Genomic DNA, 22,161 nt, shown 5'->3' with positions numbered 1-22,161 from the left:
TTAAAGTTGTATGCTTTATTACAAATTAAAAATGAAGTTCTTAAAAATCTCAATTTGACCAGATATAAAACAATTTAAAAACCTTTAAAGGTGTATTACAAAAAAAACAGGCCTTTTTTTCTTAAAAAACATGCTTGTCATTACCAAAAAGAGACATCTTTAGGTAAAAAAATAATAAAAACTCCATAGATAATGCAGATAGTTCTAGTGTATCTGGTCAACTGCAAAAAGCAAGCACTTAAAGTCCTCAGTTCCGGTCTTTGTTCATTTCTTATTGCTGGAATTTCATATTAATTTCTTCTTGTTGAATGACCAAACCGGATAGTGGTAGAAGATAGGGGTAGAGATGGTAAGCATTTACTCAGCCCCACCCTGCTCAGCCTCAGGGAGCAGACAAATTCTTAGCTAGTAGATCAGCTGCTTTTGTCTCTTTGCCATCTTGTAGTTTAGGGTTCTCTGGGCATCCGAGTTGGTAAGTGAAGTTGTGGTAATACCGACATTGAGCTGGCTGCTGACCTTGGGTCTCATCTCCTTGATTTTCTTCGTCTTCTTCATTGCCATCCTCTCTAGGCTGTCTTTGGAGATTAGGGCCCCTGTGGAATCGTGGTCTGTAAACCCCGTCCATATTCTGTCTCACTGGTCTACCTTGCTCTCCTGCACTCTGGTTGTCAGCACCCTCCATCACTTCTCCTTGCACGGGGGGGCTGGGATACTGTGATCAATGCATAGGGTCTCCGCATGTAGTAAGACGGGAACCTTTGCCCCAGTGTTGTTGGGCCTGGCCTTCAGGAGCGCTTTCCGATCCCTCATTCTTTTTCCCCACTCTCACTACTCTAGTAATCTGGCTGGTAATTGCGTGGAGGACCCCTATGACATGGGTAGCGTCTATAATGGTTATGGTCTGCTGCGTATTTACTGCCTTGAACTGGAGCTCCATCAAGGCCTGTAGCATTTGCTGCCTCTGCACCCTTTTCTCCTTCAACAACATCAAACTCCATAGTCTTTCCATTTCCTACACTTCGAAGATACTTCCTGGGGTTATTCTTTATGGCAGTCTGGTGTACAAATATGTCTTCCTTGGTGTCATTCCTGTTGATGAAACTTTATGTATTCCTTACATTGAACCATTTTACTGTTCCCAAAACCCTTATTGCGATGACCTTGGCGGCTTGGGCTGCCACTACTCTCGGAGCCGAGCTTGGTGTCATGGTGCTGAGGGTGGCTGCTGACTCTCAGCCTTGCTGCTCTTGGTTGCGGTGATGGTAACTGGGGCCTGGAGCCTGCAGCAATAGCTGCAGCTCCTCCCAGGTGTGATGGCGACTAGGCTGGCGGCGGTGGTGGAGCTCTCAGGGATCTCTGGGGTCTGCTCTAGTTATTATTGACAGGTAATGTTTCTATTTGCAAGTTTTTTATAATAAAGATATAAAAATTTTTAGTTATTAAGAAAAATATTTTTTACAAAGTAGTAGTACTAATTCATAATTTAATCAGTGTACCTGGTACTATATGTAATCATCACTACTACTAAAAGAACTAAACTTCACCACAAAAATTCTTCAACATTTAGGTAAATGCAAGTCATTATTTTTTTAGGCAGAATAGAACAGGAAGAGGCAGCAGCATATTTCAAAGACAGAATTCTGAGAATCATTCACAAGCTTATCTACTATAACAGAGCTGCTACTCAAGAGTGCACTTGCAAAAATAAAGGATCTACAAAGGTAAAGAAAGGTCTGGAGAAAGTCTTCTTATAAGAAAAAAAAAAGGTAATAGTTTCATTTCCATGTAAATGACAATTCCCTGAGTTCTGCCTATGCAATTACACTTTCTACATAAATTCGCAAACTTGAATGTACCCAAGGAATTTGTCTGTCGGAAGCTGGTCCTTGCTCACAGTTGTTACCAAATGTTCCACAGTCCTAGGCAATTCAGAGGAGAAATGGAGTGTGGGCATAGGGACAGGTCAACATGATGCTTAAAACTCTACTCCCAAGTCAGAAGTAGAAGGCACTACTTTTAATTTTATCCAAGATTCTATTAGTTATTAAAAACCTAGCATAGGCCTTTACTTAACAAGTTCAAGTCTCCAAGCTACACAGATAAATGCAACTCAAATGTCAATACAAATAAGTAAATTCTTAGCCTGACAGATCTTGTTACTCCCACCTAGTTCCTTAAACTATAAACTTCCCTGTGACTAAGCATCTTCACACCTTCTATCGGGTGATTTAACACAAAGAGACTGGATCAAACAGAGGTCCCAGCTCTTACTATGGCTCCTAGCAATCTTCTAGAATAAGCATATTTTCCACCCAAACCTTCCAGCGTCTAAGAAAATCTCAAGGTGGGACAAACTTGTAACACTGTGCCTATTCTTGCCAGTTTCTCTTAGGCGTTAGTCCCCAGTATCCTAAAAACTCCCAAAGGCACCCAGTCTCCTTACCCTCTGGGACCACCTGAAATTCTGTTAAGACCCACATTCGCTGTTTTATCATTTCCTAACAGTCTTCTCTAAATACCTTGTAAAGTGTACAGAAGACACAGACCCCAAACCAACCAGAACTTTCAACAGTTAAGTGACTACAGATTCAGACAGCAAACAACCAAGGTAGGCATATCTATTTTAATATTCTATGTGAGTGCAATAATGTTGAACTGTAAAGTATAAAAATGAGTAATAAAGCAATAACTACTTATGAGTTATAAAAAAATAGTGAAAAACAAAAGAAAACAAATAAATTAATCTGAACCAAGATAATCAAAGAGGGCCTTCTAAAGGAAAGTTGGGAGACTGGACATAAAAGCTTTGATGGCTGAGAAAGTACAAAGAAGCAGTCTGGCACAATGGTATACAGCTGTAACCCAGCTCTCAGGAGGCTGAGACAGGAGGATCACATATCTGGGGCCAACCAGAGCTTCATAATGATGCCACATCTTATAAACAGTATAAGAAACAAAGAAGAAACATTCTTTAAGCATCCTAGAATGGGAAAGGCTAACGATCAAGGAAGAACAGAAAATAAATTCCATTCTAAAATCCTCAGGTTAAGGCACTTACTGGTTTCCACAGTTTCTGCCACCTGGCAAGCTCTGGTTATTTTACAAAGTATTAAGCATTCAATTGGCTCTTCGGGTAAAGCCAGATGGAAACTCATTCTTGGGTCAGCAGGCAGTGGGAAATGACTGTTTTTGAGCAGGAAACCTGACCTAATCTAATTCCACAGCATCAACTAGAGGCCCTCCAGGAACACAGGAAGGAAAGAATAGGGGTGTCACACTCTGACACACAGCCTTTATTCTTTTACCTGATCCCCAGAGATGATAAGCACCTTGAAAGGGAGCTAACTGACCCCCTGGCAAGAACAACTACAGCAAGCTGCAAAGCCAGTCAGAACAACTACAAAAAGGCCTAGTCAGAATACTGGTGACAGAAACCTGCAGAAGGTGGCACAGGAAGGCTTCTGAAGGAAGAGTACTGAGAAGAGCTGGAAGATTAGATTTCCATTCCCAGATGGTGCCATTATCTTCAGACCTCAATGCTTTGGCTCTGCTGACAGATGCCAAATGCTAAGGTCAGTCAGCTCAGCACTCTGCTTGTTTCTGGGAATGGGGGTTACACATTCCATCCTTCCCATCTGTCTGTGGTTTTATATGCTAGCTGTGATTTCCTGTAATTCCTGTGTATAGGGATCGATGAGAAGATAAGAACAAGCACAGGCAACTCCTCTGTCCATCACACTGCGACAAAAACATCTCAAGAATACTGTACAATGATTTTACTGGTAACTCCGATTATGGGAAGAAGAAAGGAGAAGGAAGCATCTTGCTTTGAAAGCTATAAGGGAAGTGCCCTTCTTATACAATCAATTTCCCCTTTGGCAGAGCCTTCCCAAAATGCATTTAGTGAGAACAAGGGAGAAAACCCAACATTTTCCAACCCTTTGTCCTGACTAATTCCTGCACAGATGATGAACCCAACATTCCTATAGTTTTGCTGTATGAAAAATGAGCATAAACCAAGAAACCAAGAGTCAACATATAAGACCAAAAATGCTTCCAAGTATACAACATCCTTGAAAACCGAATGACAGCCTTTCACAGCGGTGACTCTGAGGGAGACAGGACACAAGTAAGACAGGAAGAGTGAATGTTCATGGCCAGAGTAGGCCACAGCAAGACCCTGTCTAAAATAAACAAGCCTTGCCTATTTTTTTTTTCTTATGCTCTTTGAGGTAGGGTTTCATATATTTCAGGCTGAAATATATGAATATACATATATATATATATATACTTATTTATATATTCCAGGCTTCAAGTATTTAACTGAAAATGACCTTGAATTTTTTTTTCTTCTTCCTTTTTTGGAGGGTGGGGAGGGGGAGAGGGTCTCTCTATGTAACCCTGGTTGTCCTGGAATTAGCTATATAAACCAGGCTGTCCTCAAACTCAAAGAGACCCATCTGCCTTTGCTTCCTTGAGTGCTAGGATTAAAGGCATTTATGACTGGGCCAGGCTTTATGTGGTGCCGAGGATCAAACCCCATGTTTCATGAATGCTAAGCAAGTACTTTACCAACAAAGCTAGCCCACAATCTGTGATTTCTAAAAGATTTTCAAGATCTGGGAAAAACAAGTTTCAGATGTACATGTTCACACAGAAAAAGTACATTTCAGTGTTTTTTTTTTTTAAACTATTAAATAAACATAAGGGGGAAAGAGAGCAGATTGAATGAAGAACAAAGTGTTGGTTATAACTTGGTGACATTTTCTAAACAAGAACTTCCCTCCCACCAGTGACAGATTCAAGCACTCCAGAACAATCACACTGTATTCTTTCACACAGGGGCCTCAGAAAACTTAATCTAGAAAGTGACCTGAGAATACCTGTTACTGTATGACTTTCCAGGATCCTAAGATGGTAAACTGTCCTTTAGGCTGTGCCAGTGGGAAGAGGGATATTTTGTCCTTCTCTATAACTGAGGTGGTCCTAATTGCACCCCAGGATTATGAACCCTCCAGATAATACCACCACCATTGTTGTATTAACTAGCATCTGACTGCTTATGTGTTGGGTATGAATCTGACCACTTTACACTTACTATCTACTTCAGAATAAGCAAAGAAAATCTTGAACATATAGATGACAGGGACCCACTCACAAAGGCACAGACTGTTGAAGGGCTAAAGTGCCATAGATCTATCTTCCTACAGTCTGTTTGTTTTGTTTTAATATTTAATAAATAGGTTTCATTATGACATTCTCCTTTTCGATTGTAGCTTGCATCACTACCCTCTCCTTCCCCCATTTCCTCCTCTGACTTGGTACATTTCCTCTCCCAAAATAGTCCTCCCTTTCTAGTGGCCTGTGCGGCCTCAGCCATGTCCTCCACCCACTTAGCCATTCCTCTGAAACATCAGTGTTAACCACATCCCTGTCCCAGCATATAACTGGTCACTCCTGGAGGAGACTCAACCCCCAACAGCTCAAATCGTCAGTGCCTTGGGTTGAGAGGACAAGGAAGGGTTGTGGCCCACACAGCCCAGCCCAAATCCCATGCCACCATCCCTTGCTAGGGTCTGTGCTTTTGAATAGTGTTAACTTATGGAAGTTCCCAAGGCCTTCCTTGTTCTTGAACCTCTTATTTATACTAAAGCTCCTTGTTTGCACAGAAACACCCCCCTACCCAGTGTCCTTTCTATGTGCATGTTATCATATGGCCACATGTTTTTAAGCCTTTTACGTCTTTTTAAGATTTGGAAATATAAGTCACTAGATGAATAATTCCCTGAACTACAAATAAGATGGACAGTAACTTTAAGTCATAGGTAGCACATTTATTAAAAGCACTGACACATGGAGCAGAATGTGTCAGAATGAAAAATCACAGATACTAACTGATAGCTCTTAACAGATATGCATCTACCAGCATTTGCCTTTTCTAATGTGCCTGATTTCTCTAGAAATTAACTGCCAAAGATGTATACTCTGCATAATTATGATTCAATTCAGATATTCTTAATAAAAACTTGTACAGAAAGGGCTAAGAGAGGAGGAGTTTTATTGTGTTTTCTTTTAAAAAGTCTAAACATAATAAAGCCTGTTGCTGGGGTCTCTTCACTTGTGTGTAACCTGAGTAAAACTGCACTTACTTTAAGGCTTTGCCTTTTTGTGCCAGCAATAGTAAATCACCACCACATGTGAGCTCACTAGATTATTACAGGGGCTGCAGCATGTGGCTAAGAGTTCAGGCAGCCTGATTCTGATACTTACAAGCTATGCCAGTACAGGCAAGATTTTTAAACCTTCTATTAAGCCAGGCCTGAGAGTCTGAGGAAGTTCAAAGCCCTGCCTGGGCTGTAAGGATGAATCAAGGTCAATCTAAGCTACTTAGTGAGACTCTTTCTCAACATAAAAAGACAAAAGAGGACTGCAGGATTAGGGATATAGCTCAGTTGGGAGAGCATTTCAGCATACACAAAGCTCTAATTATACAGTAAATTTGTAGCTACCCTCATATACATGATTCTCTGTCTCAAAATAAATAAATACCCCCCCCATCTTCACTGGCAGATACTCTATAAATCCATGTTAAATTAGACTGACTACACAGCTGTCAGGCTATGAACAGAACAACCACAGCCCTGTAACCAGAGGATGGAGAACAAATAGGAATCATCATTCCTGGGCATTCCAAACTTGAGAACAGACAAGAGGGCTACTATTCCCAGGCCAGACTCCAATTCATTCCAAAAGGGAAGAGAGCAGCCAAAGGTCACTCGGAGGGAAATGTCAGTATTGCCCCCTGCACAAATGACCTCTGAAGCAGTAGGGAGTCAGGCTAATGTAATGGGACATTGTACAGGACCTCCCACCAGGCCAAATGAGGATCCATACATGTTTCTGATGAATATAATGCTGCCCTGCTAATTGAAATGGGAGTTGCCTTTTACAGAGCTTAGGCCAGTCTATAAATACCGGGAATCAAAAGGCTTTCTGTAGGAACTCAACTGCACCTTCCCTATCTGGTCTTCTATGCCTCAAGCAAACCCTAGGGAGCATCCCTCAGAAAATAACTGTCCTCCAACACATTCGCCCCAAGAAATATACCCCAACTTTTCTTTTTCTATTTTAACCTGTTTTTGTTGGTCTTTCCTTCCCATTCACTTCATCTAAACAATCCACTCCCAAACACCCTTACATGGCCCTACCCTATTTTTTCCCCTAGATATTGTTTTGTCTCCCTCTCCAGCTCATCCCACACTTCAATATTCCTATCCCACAAACTCTGAAAGTGTTTCTACTATGAAAGAAACACCAGCTCTGAAATCACTACAACTCTGGTTCTAGCTCCTCATAGTAAATTACAGTATTCCACGTTGCTGAGGCTACTGTCCTGAATTATAAAGTGAAACAAACTTGCCTAGATAAAACACACAGCACAGTGCCACCCAATACATCCTGTTTGTCCTACTCCCTAGACGACTTCTTCCTTTACTCTACTACTTAGATATAATTACTCAAGGTATCATATCTTTGAAAATCCAAAAGTCACACTTAGAAGAGTAACTTCACTATGTAATGTTATCTCTGTAGTCCTAACAGCAACCTTCTGGTCACTTTGCACCTGCCTCCTAAAAATAACCTATTTGGGAAAAGAAAATAATTAGAAGGTATAGAAATGAAGAGTCATTAAGTCTCTTTAATCCTTGTTTATTTATTTGTAAGAGGGGACATGAATGTAGATGTCAGAGGACAATCAATGTGAATCAGTTCCCTCCTTCCACTTTTAAGTGGGTTCTAGGGATTACACTCAGGTGGCAAGCACCTTTGCTCACTAAACCATCTAGTTAATTTCTGATAAGACCTAGGCATGAGTTTTCAGAGATCAAGGACTGCCTATAATTTGATTCCCAAAAGGTGGCATTCTTGATGACAGCTCCAAAACAGTGTGTCAGGTCTCTCTCTTCCTAGTGTCCTGATGCTGCTTCTGCAAACTCATAATTAGTTTTGAAACAAACCCACAACCTAGTTAAGAACCTTGTCTGAAATTTTTAGTCAACACTCTTAAAAACAAACTATCTTCAAAAACCAGATACAAAAAAATCAATACTAGGGAAAAATTAATAAAAATTCTAAGCAGCTTGTGCTTTATAGGGACTTTCAACAAAGAGGTAAGAAAGAGGGTGCTTCTCCCCAGACGATTCTTATTTTGAAATTAGCTACCAGTTAAGAGGTTCTCCTTCATGGGGTTTTTAAGATCCTCCTAGATCCAAGACAAAAGGATACTTGTCTAAAGAGGAACCTGGATAGCCTCAAGTATGAAAAGTGGGTACCTCAAGGGTAGCCCCTTAAAACTTTACAATATGCTCAACCTGACCTGTGCAAGCCCGTTGGGATGAAGGGAGAAAATAATGTAAGCACAAGTGTAATAGTGTGGCCTGCAGCAAACAAGAACAATTTTAGCGGTTAAGAGCACTGACTGCTCTTCCAGAGGTCCTGAGTTCAATTACCAGCAACCACATGGTGGCTCACAACCATCTGTAATGGGATCTGATGCCCTTTTCTAGAACGTCTGAACACAGCTACAGTATACTCATAAACATAAAATAAATAAATCCTTTAAAAAAAAAAAAAAAGAACTTCAGCAAAGGACAGACTGGAATGTTCTGAACTTGACAGGTCAGAAATTTGAACTACAAACAAGGACAATAATAGAGATCCTGCCATGTATCAAATAAAGTAGATGTGGAAACGGGGAGAGGGAAACAAGCCCTACCCTTCTATAATTCAGGATGTGGCCCATCTGCCACATAAGGTGGGACAAAGGATACATTCCAAAATTGGCCAAACTTGAGTCTCATTAACCCCTCAGGACAGACAATGATGCTCTCTACTATGGCACTGTCCACAGAGCTGGCCAGTACATGAGCCAGTTTGCTATAGCCTACACTGATAGAGCAGGTGATTCCAGACACCTCATAGGTATCAGTGCTATTTCTGCTATAACCAAGCACCCTCAGCATGATGCTAAGTATGGTGGCTACATAACAAGGCCCTAGCATAAAAGAAAAGACAAGGGGGTGGGGGAGGAGAAAAGAGAAAAGAAGACAAAGAGGGAAAAAAGAGAGGGAGAATGTGAAGAAGGGAGGCAAAGTCACCTATACATTCTATGTCTCACCTTCAGTAACTTTAAAGTGTAATTTCCACCTTGTTTTAACCCACATGAGAATAAGAGCTGACAACACCAACATCATTAGCTGAACACTTCCCATGTGCTAGATACCAGTCTAGGCACTTTACATTTCCCACTTCATATAGTCTCCTCAAAACCCACAGTCTATGATGCATACAATTAATTCCCTTTTCAGCTGAAGAAGCTGAGGCTTAGCAAAGAGACTTACTCACAGCCATGTACTCAGAAAGACACTAAGAAAGCAAGTGTCTGCTACTTCTATCACATCTTTCCCAAACTGTTATTTGAATATCTTTTAGTTATCAGGACTGTGCTTTAAATACGTCCATTTGATTCTCATACCAATTTTATTAAATGTGGTTTTAATACGTTATTCGAGTTATACATACCACCAGTGTAAAATTCAAATAACACAGAAAAATAGTTTAAGAAGATATACTTTAGCCAAGAATGGTGATGCATGCTTTTTTTAATCCCATGCCTCTAAAGGTAAAGCAAGCTCTGTGAGTTTGAGGCAAGCCTTGTCTACATAGCAAATTCTAGGAGTGTTAAGAATTACACACAGAGAGACTTGTCTCAAAAAAGAAAAAGAGGAAAAGAAGATAAAATTATTGTTTCTCTTATCTTTATGATCTAGAGTTCTCTCCTTAGTATGTTAATAAGGTACCTTTCAAGAGATCACATTAACATCGGTTCCATTTCACAAACTACAAAACTGAATGATCAGCTGGACATAGGGATAAATGTCTATAATCTCAGCATTAGGAAAGCTAAGTCAGGAAGACTGTCAAGAGTTTAAGACTAGACTGTACATAGTGAGACCTCATCTAAACGAATGTTAAAAACCCTGAAAAAAATCAAAGTTCAATTTGTTCCAGGACATACAGCTGAGTAGCAGAAGAGATGAGACTGAAGCAAGGTTGCTCTAAGACCCCACTACCTTTAGTGCTGCCTACTAAGTACTCTCTTCTAAAAACAACTGTCATTCTCAAAGGACAAAGGAATAGGGAAACTGCACCTGGCCTATGGCCAGTTTTACTCCTCCACTTTCCCAACTAAATGGAAAAAGCAGGCAGGCTGCCCAAGTACATCTCTGGTCCAAGAACGCTGGCACTCCATATTCTTTCTATTCTGGGCTGCCACAGCTCAAGCAAGACCTTCTATAATCTTGCAGCTCACAGTCCCATCTCCAGCCTCTGGAAACAATAGAGGACAATAGTTTAGTATCAGAGACCATGCTGGGTTTCCTCCTGGTAACATCAAAAGAACGTCTTCAAAAGCCCTGAAGCTTGGAAACACCAGGCTGAAGAGTCAATCAGATGACTGCAAAGAGACAGAACCAAGATACCAACACACCTAATTTGGGGTGAGCTTGCTGAGCCACTCAAAATCCTCAGGGCAGTGTTTGGAAGCTAATGAGCTCAGAATTCCTGCTTTGTTTTACTCCTGACCCATCAACCACATAGATTTTGAGATAGTATTTGTCTCTGGGGACTTTCCTCCTCCTCCTCCAAAAAAAATAAAATAAAACCTTTGTATTATATGGAGACATTCTTCCTATTACGGCTGCTTTTTCAAACTATACACACATTTACATTTTTTCAAATTTATTTTCATCATTTTTAGTGTGTATCTGTGTTGTGTATGTGTTTGGGGGTAGGGTATGCACATGCCTGAGTACCAGTGCTAGATCACCCTTATATCTGGAATTATGAGCAGTTTTGAGCTCCCCAACATGCTGGGTCACCTCCCCAGTCTCCACATCCAAATTTTTGTCCCATCAGTATACAAAAACATACTGAGTTTGGGACTTCTATGCTGAGCCAGGAGAACAGCAAAGAAGCTATTACCCTGCTGTTACTCAGCAAGTAATTTTATGGATCTAAAACCTCTGGAAGGTTTCATTTCCTATCAACAAACAAAATGTATATAAAGCATCCAGCCAGTATTCACTACATGCCAAATAAATACCTAGATTTACTTCTTGGTTTCTGCAGTAACTACCTGCCTCTTACTAGTCCAAAACCTAAACTGATTATCAGTTCATAAATTATTATAACTTGAGGGTACACGTAAACAGGAAAAAAGATGAGTCAGTGAATTCTTATGAAATCCAGAGCCTGTTTTTCTTGCTTTCCTGCTGTGTAATAAGCAAAATCCCCATTGGAGTAAACAAGGAGGAAGATGGCCTTCCTACAGCAGATGGCCTACCTGCAGGAGGGTGAGAAATAACCAGTCAGCATACCATTCACTAATGGTCTAAAAATGCCATCAGAACACCAACCAAAACAATAGCACCCACCAAATACAAAACATTGTTCACTAGCTTTCAGGGATAGGGAAAAATGAAAATATATGAGCTGTTTCTTTCCTAGCTGACTAGAGACATACAGTTTCAGATGTGTGTTCACATTGCCTTTTATTGGATGACTGACTGCACATTCAGTAAGCCCAAGGAAGTCAAACCCACAGCTATGAAGGGGTTGTCAGATAACAGAAGAAAGGGTTTAAGGTGGAGAGGCAGAATAGGTAATAAAAAGGTGAGGGTGTAGGAGTCATTCAGATGACTACTGTCTCCCAATCTTCAAGTAATTCTACCATATCCAGGATGCTAACAGTACCTGTCACTGTTACACCTGGAGAACCTAAGAAAAATAAAAACAACAGAGAACACAATCCAGTGGCCTGGAGTCATGTGGCATTTTTGAATCACCAAAAAGAAAAAGAAAAAGCACAGCACAGAGGGAAAAAAAAGTTTAGAAGCCTGGCTGTCATGCAACTGTACCCATTTTAAGAAAAGTATTCCCTAGGGCTGGAAGATGGCTCAGGAGTTAAGAGTGTGTACTGCTCTTGCAGAGCACCAGAGAATGATCCCCGGCAACCACGTTGGATGGCTCATAAACACCTGTATTCCAGGGCCAGAGATTGCAACATTCTTTTCTGGCCTCTATAAGTGTCTGCACTCGTAAGTACAAACATGTGTATGCGCGCGTGCGCACACACACACACACATACATAAAAAGTCTTTTTTAAAGTATTCCTCACACAAATAAAAAAATAGTCTCTTTTTAAAAAGCATTCCTTCAAACATTGTAAAGACATATTCCCCTTTGTTGGTCACTATTAAGACTCAAAACCACTACTGCAGATGCTAGGGTAGTTCAGATAATAGAATGTTTGTCAGCATTCATGAAGCCCTGGGTTTTATTCCTAGTACTGTAAGCATATCCTGTCTCAAAAACAACATACCATAAAAGTACATGTGTTTATTCTGGACAAAACAAAATAATATGAATCACAAACTTGGCTGAGGCCCCCATATACTTTCTAAACATAGGCCCAGAGGAGGACAAGAACAAAGTGACAAGGTGATCTTACTGGGGTAGGAACTTGGCTTCTCTATTATAGATCCTCAAGCCTCCAGTTCTCATTTTTCTTTTCTATAAGAGGTAAAGAAGATCTCAGAATTCAAAGTCCAAGTCTTTCAAATTTTAATGAACCTACAGTTTCTCTTCATATACTTGTTTGTAGCACAAGAATCAGATGGAATCCAGAGACCTATCTACAGACAAAAATTTTATGCCAGTGTGGTGGTACACACCTTTAATCCCAACAGTGCAGGTGGATTAAAAAGGCTGGTAGGAGGCCAGGCATGGTGGTGCACATCTTTAATCCCAGCACAGGCAGGGACATTTCTGTAAACTCAAGGCCAGCCTGGTCTACAAAACCAGAGCTGTTACATAGAGAACTCCTGTTTGGAAAAAGACAAACCAAACAAAAGGGAGAAATGGCTCAAGGATTAAGTGCTTTGGCTGCTCCTCTAGAGGTCCTGACCTTAATTCCCAGCAACCACATAGTGGGTGGTTCACCACTATATATAATAGAATCTGACTTCCAATGCTGATGTGCATGAAAGCAGAGCACTCATACACATAAAATAAATAAATCTTTAAAAAAAAAAAAAAGAGGAGTGAATCTCTTGAGAATTCTAGGCCAGCCTAATTTACATACAGCTAGAAATAGACTTTGTCTCAAAAAATAAATAAATAAAATTAAAAATAATTTGACTCCTTGCTGGGCCTCTTGAATCTCTAGAACTTGGAAATAGAATCTGTATTAACAACAGGGCCTACTTCAAATCCCAACATTTCAGACAATGAACTCTACCAGGTTAAGTTATAGCTGCATTCATAAATATTTATATAAACACATCTGAAGAACTTTCCAGAGCGCTCATCTTTGGCTTGGCTCCAGATATAGGAACCTAGAGAAGGCTAACTAAAGTAGCCCATTTTTGTCTGTCTTAGAGGCCATGTGCCCTACCCTCTATTTCTCTAGAAAGAAACTGTCTTGACAGTCTGATAAAACAACAAGATGACCTGTAAGTATGCTGTTTCAAAAGCTTTTAATAATAATCTAGAAACAAGAAAAGCAAACCCTGCTGTTGATCATGAAGTCTAGCTCCAATTAGGACAAGGGTGAAAGGAGAGAAAAGCCATTACATTATTCCAGTAAGATGGCTGGTTTGATGTAAATGCTCAGGATTAAATCCCACAGAGGAAATGATACTCTCAGCAGTACCATCTGCTCCTTCTGGTGTCTAGCCTGATGATCTTTTTTTTTAATTCAGCAGTAGCCAAAGTCCACCTGTGTAAGAGCTGTGAAAGCTGCTCTAGAGAGCACAGTTCCTCAGATCTGCATATTCACTCAGAGCCACTTTAGCTCTTCCCCTATCTTGAGGTTTGACTCCCCAGCGGGTGCACAGAACTGCAGGACAAGGAAAGGAAAAATTTCTGAGAACTACAGATCACATTTAAGAATGAAAAGCCCCAGGAAATGAAAATACATGTCCACACAAAACCTTACCCAAGAATGTTTTTAGCTGACTGTGGTGTCACATGCCTATAATCCCAGCACTTGGGAAGTGGAAACAGAAGGACCTCAAAGCCAGCCTAGAATAAATGACTGTATAAAAATAAAAATAAATAAAAAATAATAACTGGGACTGAAGCACAGACAAATGCTCCAACACCAATATATCTTACTAGTAAGAGGGGCTGGAGAGATGGGTCAGCAGTTAAGAACACCAGTTGTTCTTCCAGAGGACTAAGGCTCTATTCCATCACCCACAAGTCAGCCCACAATTGATTTTAACTCCAGCCCCAGGAGATCTAACACCATCTTCTTGCCTCTGAGGGTATTACATGAACACTGTACACAGGCTAAACACCCACACACATTAAAAAGAAAAAAACTGGAAGTAAAAGAAGCCAGTTACTAAAGACTACATATACATACCACAATTACAACATGAAATGTCTAAGTAGGTAAACATACAGAGAAAATAGATGGGGATAGTCTAAAATTAGATTAGTATGACTTATACAATCCCACAAATACACTAAAAACAGCTGCATTGTTTATGCAAATGTATATCAATTAATGCATAAAGACAATGGTATAGACTGGGTATGGTGGCACATACCTTTTATCCCAGCACTCAGGAAGCAGAGAGAAATAGAGCTCTGTGAATGCAAGGCCAGCCTGGTCTATATATTGATTTCCAGGACAACCTAAGCTACATAGTGGAACCTTGTCTCAAAAAATATAAATTTTTTTAAATGATACATATATACAAAGAAATACTACTCAGTAATGAACAGAATAAAGTACAAATACATGCTATAACACAAACCTCAAAAGAATGCTAAGAGAAGCCACATGGGTGAATTTTATGATATATGTTATAAGCCAACAAAGCTATTTCTTTTAAAAGGCACATGACAAAGTAAAATGCTAAATGCCAAAAAAAAAAAAAAACCTCCTCTCTTCGAGTAAATTCAGAAATGATCGATAAATATATATATATATATAGACTACCATATGAAGCCATTTGAACTATTAAAGGTGAGTTATGGGAAAATGATTATAGAATAATACTGAGAAAAAAAAACACAAAATTCAAAAGAAGATGTTTAGAGTCTACCAGAAAAGATGGAAGAAACAGAATATACAGAAAAGACAAGTTAGGCTACACAATAATTATTTTATTTTGACCTGTATATTCTAACCTGTCTGTAATCTTCTCCCACTTTAATGGCAATTAAAAGAAAAAAAAAAAAACAAAAAAAAAAAACTACCTGTTAATCTTCCCCAAACAGTCTGCAGAGACAATTACAATTTAAGATGAAAATAAGCAACCCAGCTTCTTGGTTCCCCTCTACAAAATTCCATCCACTTAGTTCTCAGGGATCTGAAGAACTGGACTAACAATGCCCAGAAGCCACTTTCATTCACAGAGTAATCAAAGCCAAAACCTAGTTCAACCAAAGAGAACTTCAGCAAAAAGTCTACATAAAGGTAACTCCACTCTGATTTTAACTTCTATAGGCACACAGGCATGTCACTGCTGGTGGTAATTGGATTTGGACAGATTAGATACATGTTTCTCCTGGAGAAAAGTTGGTAAGAAAAGGGAGTTTGGAAGAGTTCCTATTCAGTCTCCAACTAGAGGAAAAAAGAATCCTGAATTTTTTTTTCAACATAAAAAATCCAAGTAATAAAGAACTGTCAGCCTGCACAAGCACTGTATCTGCTAATGTCATTAAGAATCCCAGGGTAATTTCCCACGTCACAAAAACTAAAATCAAAAACAAAACACTTGTACCAACTGCTACTCTGAGGGGGTCTATCAGGGCACTCAGCTACCAGGTCATTTTAGAGCTCTCTCAACACTGGCCACATCATTAACAGGCCAGTACATCTGTTTCTGCTTGAGAATGCTTCACTAATATCCTGTTCAGGAGGACTTGGTGAACTCTTGGCATGCAGCTTTCAGACCCAGGTGGGAGACACATCATAGATAAACAAAGGTCTGAAACCCCACTCAGTTCTCACTACAAAAGCTGTACTCGCTGCTACTCTTAAACCCAGCACCTTCACAGACTCAACTGTCCCTCAACCTTGGGAGTAGCAGTTAGCCTTTTGGAGCAACAGCAACCCAGCTCAAAACTCCTTCTAGATCTACCTGTAGGTTCTGGAGACCTCCACACCCAGCTGAGAACCAGAAGACAAAAGAGCAAAGAAAGGAACCTTTCTGGTTTTCAGCTCCCACCCCCAAGACTATGGGGGGGCGCTGGGGGGAGCACAGGCAAACACAGATATGAAGACAGAAGATGACAGGTGTCTGACAGACCTCTCCTTTCTCACATAAAAGATTTTTACAGAGTAACACTGATGAACATACATCAACCAAAGAAACACTTTCTACTTACTTGAATCTTAGTCATAATGTAGAAAATAGATTTTCATACCCACGGTATGTCATCTCAAAGTTTACCTGACTGCTTCCTGGGTCTCAAGATCCAACAGCTTCAAAAACTCATCACAAAGCTTCTAACCCACATCCTAAACTATATTCTTTCTTCCCATCAGCAAGGTAACAGCCTCCCACAAACACCACAGTATTTCTCACTGCTTTAACTTTTTAACTATCCTACACTGTGGTCATAAACTTATGAGCATGAATTTTCTAAACACTACTCAATTAGGTGAAGACTCATTGTTACTACTTAAGTAGATGTTCTGGCTTTGATTGGCTTTTTGTCTGTTTGTTTTGGAAACAAGGTCTCACTAAGCAACACAAGCTAACCTTAAATTTAAGATCCTGCTTCCTCTTCACTCCATGGTTTGAACTTGTCCTAAAATTCTAGGAATTAGAAAATCCTAATTCTATTTGGGGGGTAAGACTAAAAGGTGGATGGATACATTAGTAGATAACTTAGTTTAGATAAAGTCCTGGGGGTGGTGTTCCCATGCTGACTTTACAAGAGGAAGAGACTCAAATCGCCAAGTTTTTACCATGTGATATGCTGTCCCATGTTATGATTCAAGACACTGGTGACAAGCTCTTCAACTTCCTGGTTTACAGAACTGTGAGCCAAATAAGCTTTTCTTAACGAATTACCACATCTCAAGTTTTTTGTTACAATAAGAGAAAATGGACTGAGACCAAGGGTAATTAATCTCAGCATAGATAAAATCTTCAAAGAAACCAAAATTATTTCTTGTCACGTATTTTGTTTCAATGTTCGCTCTTAACCCAAATGTCATTCATAATCTTCACATTCAAGTCTACAACACAGCATTCTGGTTTTTAAAGTGGGAGGGGGGAGGGAAGCAAAAAAGCTAAGTGATTCCTTTATCTGCTCTTTTCTTCCATTCTACTACTAGAGAGAATGTTCTCACCTGGAATCCCATGAGTTCAAGGTAGACAGAGGAAGGAAAATGAATTTTGTTCATCAGCTTCAACTAGACCACATGCCAATCCAAAAGCTCAGTAAAATGTTTTATGTGTGGCAGACAGGTGACCAAGTGGGCTTAAGGACCTGCCACTTCCTCTCACCCAATGTATTCTCTGGCTTTCCTTCACTGCCAGCAAGCAGTTCTACCTAATCCTCCCAAATCATCTGTTTGGTACTGAAATAAGGAAAATCATGTTCCTCACTGAATGTTTAACTTTTTTCTTTGTTTTTAGACAAGGTCTCAATTTTTAGTACTGGCTGTCCTAGAACTCACTATGCAGATCAAACTGGCCTTTGAACTCTGCCTCCTAGCACTGGAATTAAAGGCATTTGCCACCATGCCCAGTCTCAGCGAAAATTTTAAGATTTTGATTATGCATAGGTGTCTGTATGTATTCAGCCCAGAAAAAGGGCATCAAGTACCCTGAAGCTGTGAAGTTCTGAGTGACTTTGAGCTGGTTGGTTGCTAGAAATCAAATTCCAGTCCTTGGCAAGGGCAGCAAGTAACTACTAAGCCATTTCTACATCCGTAACTGAATTTTTAAGATACTTTATAATTTCTCTAAGCCTACAGAGGATACCAAGTAGTGAGCAGTTGTCAAGAGAGCTAAAAATACAAAAAAAAAAAAGGACAAGGAAAAGTATGTAATGAGAGTAAAGGATGTTTTGGTGGTCAAGGGTGTCTTTTAGTTGTTTTTTTGTCATCTGATTTTTGTCAAGGGTTATGCTGTGTGTATATCCAGGTTAGCTGGAACACATGACCCTCCTACCTCAGGACTCCCCCATGCTGATTACAGACATGCACAACCAAAAGCAAGGGTTTTTTTTTTTAATTTATTTATTTATTATCTATAAGTACACTGTAGCTGTCTTCAGACACACCAGAAGAGGGCATCAGATCTCATTCCAGATGGCTGTGAGCCACCGTGTGTTTGCTGGGAACTGAACTCAGGACCTCTGGAAGAGGTCAATGCTCTTAACCATTGTGCCATCTCTCCAGCCCTTTTTAAAACTTTAGTTATTTTTTATATATAAGCAATATTGAGTTTTAATGTGAGAAATGAACAAACATAATGTGTGCAAAATAATACTTACGAGTAATAATAAACTTGAAAAAAGTCTTACTTTTAGAAGCCAAGTGAATACCTTTGGAGGGCACATGTTCATAAGTGTGGAGGAAGCAATGAAGCAGGAACTGAGGCCTCAGAAACAGCAAAGGAGGAAATCCCCTGTCAGAAGATGCACCATTACATAAGAGCTCCAGTTCAATCACCACACCATGGAGACCAGCCAGGAAACCACACAGTGCTGAGGTCTTGCCACCTGACAAGCTGAAGCACCTTTTTAGCCTGCTTTCTCTTTTCAATGAGCCTGAATGCTGGCTCTGGAGAAGCTGGATTCACCAAGTCAAACTGACAACTGGTGGTTCTGCTCTCAGGACTGCATTCCCTGAGTCCTTTTCTATAGCAGTAGGAGAGGATTTTTTTTCCCATCCATTATTCCTACTACAATATCCAGAGTCCCTCTGTAGACAGGAATCCCATCTATAGGGTCAGTCTCAAACTGGTAACTGTTCTTTCTTTTAACTTAATGGGTACATGTTCCTCAAGCAGCAAACAGTAATGAAAACTACTACCATAAACCAAAATAAACTAACTTAAAAGTTGAGCACCATGAAGACTTGTCTGTTTTCAGTTTTAATCATCCCACTATCTATAAAACCAGCCAATGACTGGTACATACTGTGTATGACATGAAATTTAAAAAAAAAAAAAAAAGTGAACAAGTAGTTTTATGCAACCTACCCTTACTAGGCTTGCAGGAGAGTTAGGGATATTTATAATTAAAGAAACAGCCTCAAACAGTGGTGCTTTGAAAAGGATCTAGACACTCCAGAACTTACATTTGGGACTTCACATTATTTAACCTGTGTAGCTTTTGTCTCAACTGGAAAAATAAAGATAGAATCCACCCTAGTAAATGAGATCAAAAGTGAAACTTGAGCTCAGTGTGCAGAAACACTTGTCACTAGACCTGAACACCAGAGTTCAATCGCTGGGAGATAGAAAACTGGCTCCTGCAATTTGTTCTTTGACCTCCACACCAGCACCATGGTGTGAGTATGCACAAGCTCACAGACACACACAGACACACAGACACACACACACACACACACACACACACACACACACACGCGCGCGCGCGCTAAATAAATTTAGCCTGGTACATAATAAAACCTCAAGAAGTTTTCCACAGTATCACCACCTTACAAAATTATTCCTTTATTGAAGAACAGGATTCACCCTCCAACTCAGACAGTTCTCATTTCTACTTGAATGTGCATCTAATGAAAAATGCAAAGCTCAGAAAACTAAGAAGTCAATGCCAAGGGCATGTCTCTACTAGTCTCCACTAGACGGTGACAGCCTGGGTGTAGAATTCCCAGAACACAAAAAGTTGTGTGTGTGTGTGTGTGTGTGTGTGAGAGAGAGAGAGAGAGAGAGAGAGAGAGAGAGAGAGAGAGAGATATTTTTATTTAAACCAAAGGGATTCTAGCATCAAAACCCGAATGGATCACTGTGAAAAGTGGAAAGGCAGTGCAGATCTAGATAGGAATAAATACCTATGGCTTAACTGAAAAGGATAATGTCCCTGCACCTCTCTGAATAGAGCACTTCAAACCCCAATCCGCAAAGGGCAGTATACTGCCTTGTCACCAAAGAAGTGTATGGAAGGGCTGTAGAGAGCTGGCTCAGTGGTTAAAAGCACTGACTGCTCTTCCAGAGGTCCTCAGTTCCATTCCCAGCAACCACATGGTGGCTCAAAACTATAATAAGATGTTCTCTTCTGAAGTGTTTGAACACAACTACAGTGTACTCACATATGAGAGAGAGAGAGAGAGAGAGAGAGAGAGAGAGAGAGAGAGAGAGAGAGACAGAGACAGACAGAGACAGAGAAGTGTATGGACAACATTAGGCCTCTGCTGAACGAACATCAAGTTCCCAAATTAACTTGATGCCTCTTTAGGATCCTGGGCCTTGATGCCCTCTCTGTTCCGTTACAGGTAAGATTTTTCCACCACCGTGGCTGTCCCGTGAGAGATCATCAGTCACACAGTAAGAAAGTCTATAAGAAGTCACACTCAAAACAAACCAAACAGGAAATGGCTTCGTCGCGTTTCAGCCCACACAAGAAAAGTTTTTGCGACTAAAGAGGCGACCAGACGCCGGGGCTCCAGAACGCTCACGCGCACAGGCGAGCGGCTGCAAGATTTCCTCAGGAAACCCACCACGGCCAAGCCTGTCCCGCCGAGCGGATCCGCGGCTTCGCTGGGCAGAGGGCCTCCGCCTTGCAGCGCGCTCCCCCGAGCCCGATCTGCTCCTCCGGTCTCGGGCACCGGCACAGCCACGCCGCCGCCTGCGGAGCGACCCGGCCGGGCTACCTCAGCTCCGCTCGCAGCGCTGACACCGGCCCGGAGCGGGAGCAGGCGGCCGCGCAGAGGCCCGCGTACCTGAGGAAGTGCGTGCCCGCCCGTGCCCTGACAACCGGCCCGCGCGCCGCTGACACAAAGCCGGCCCTCCGGCCCGGGCGGCAGTGACAACTCACCCGGGAACGGCTCCGAGACCTCCGGGAAGGGGGCGCTAGAAGCTCCCGAGTCGCGGAACCCGCTCCGCCGCTGCGCGCGCTCGCCTGCACTCCCTGTAGGTCCCCGCGACGCCTCGCGTGCCCTGGTCTGGCTCGCGCTGCCGGGCGCTGAGGGAGGAGAAGGAGGAGGAGGACGCGAGCTGTGGCCGGCTCCTGAGGATGGAACGCGGCGGCGGTGGCGGCTGCGCCAGCGTCACTGGCCCAGCTGTACGGCTCGGGCGGGGGAGGCCCCGCGGAGGGGGAAGGGCAGGGACGAGGCCTGGGCGGGGCCAGGCACGCACGCCACAAGCGCAGGCGTCACGCTGCTGCGACCGCCCAGAGGAGTCACGCGCAGGCGCGTCTGACCTTGTCTGACACGCCCCTTGCGGTGGGGGAAGGCGGGAGAACTTTAAAGAGACAGTCGCTCAGACCGCTCTGGCTGTAATACCAACTCTTGTTAGCCTCCTTCCTAGAGGGCCCTCCAGTTATTGTTTGGTTATTATTGGGATGTTTTAATTACTGTCATTTGCAAAGAAGTATATTGTTGTTTAAGAGCCTCTTCCACACACGTTGCCCATTTAGGTCTTGAATCGCTTGCCTGACCTATCTCTGAAGCAGGTTATTATCTCCCTATTAAGCTGTACTGTAGGTTAAGGTGTGTAACTTAACTACCTCAAAAGTACCCTGAGGGGCCTAGGTGGGTGTGGAAATATATATCAGGCCATTTTGATTCTATAAAGCTGGAGTAGGTTTCAGGAATCTTTTTAATGGATGTCCCTGAGTGCTATTTCTGCTCACTCAAAAGCACCTGGCAGGTCTCAAATTGAGGAAACGGGCATTCCAGTGAGGGATGGGGAACCCGGAGCTGCAGGTGTGGTTCCGGGCTATGCTCTGCTTCTGGGCCTCCTTGAATGGCTTCAAATACATGAAGATGAGCACCTAAGGGTGAGCAAATTGAACCCAGGCCAGCTGCATCGTTCTACAGCGACATCTCACTACAGAGGGATGGCCCTATGATAGTGGAAACTATGTCTCTTTGTG

At 41.6% G+C, this 22,161-nt stretch overlaps 1 protein-coding gene and 1 pseudogene across 2 annotated transcripts in view; both read right to left on the bottom strand.

Annotated features, from left to right (window-relative positions):
• Nucleotides 1-21,357, bottom strand: part of SUSD6 (sushi domain containing 6) — an 84,431-nt gene extending 63,074 nt beyond the window's left edge. The window contains exon 1 of the mRNA XM_080933040.1: nucleotides 21,103-21,357. The gene's annotated coding sequence lies outside the window, so the exon portion shown is untranslated. The remainder of the gene's footprint in view (nucleotides 1-21,102) is intronic.
• LOC308417556 (Y-box-binding protein 1-like) lies at nucleotides 358-1,208 on the bottom strand (annotated as a pseudogene). The gene has a single exon. The product of its transcript is annotated as a Y-box-binding protein 1-like (transcript).
• Nucleotides 21,358-22,161: the final 804 nt, after the last annotated feature.

Source organism: Micromys minutus, assembly GCF_963924665.1.
Source record: "Micromys minutus genome assembly, chromosome: 1".
Classification (NCBI taxonomy): domain Eukaryota; kingdom Metazoa; phylum Chordata; class Mammalia; order Rodentia; family Muridae; genus Micromys; species Micromys minutus.
This window is presented reverse-complemented; position numbering and strand designations above follow the sequence as displayed.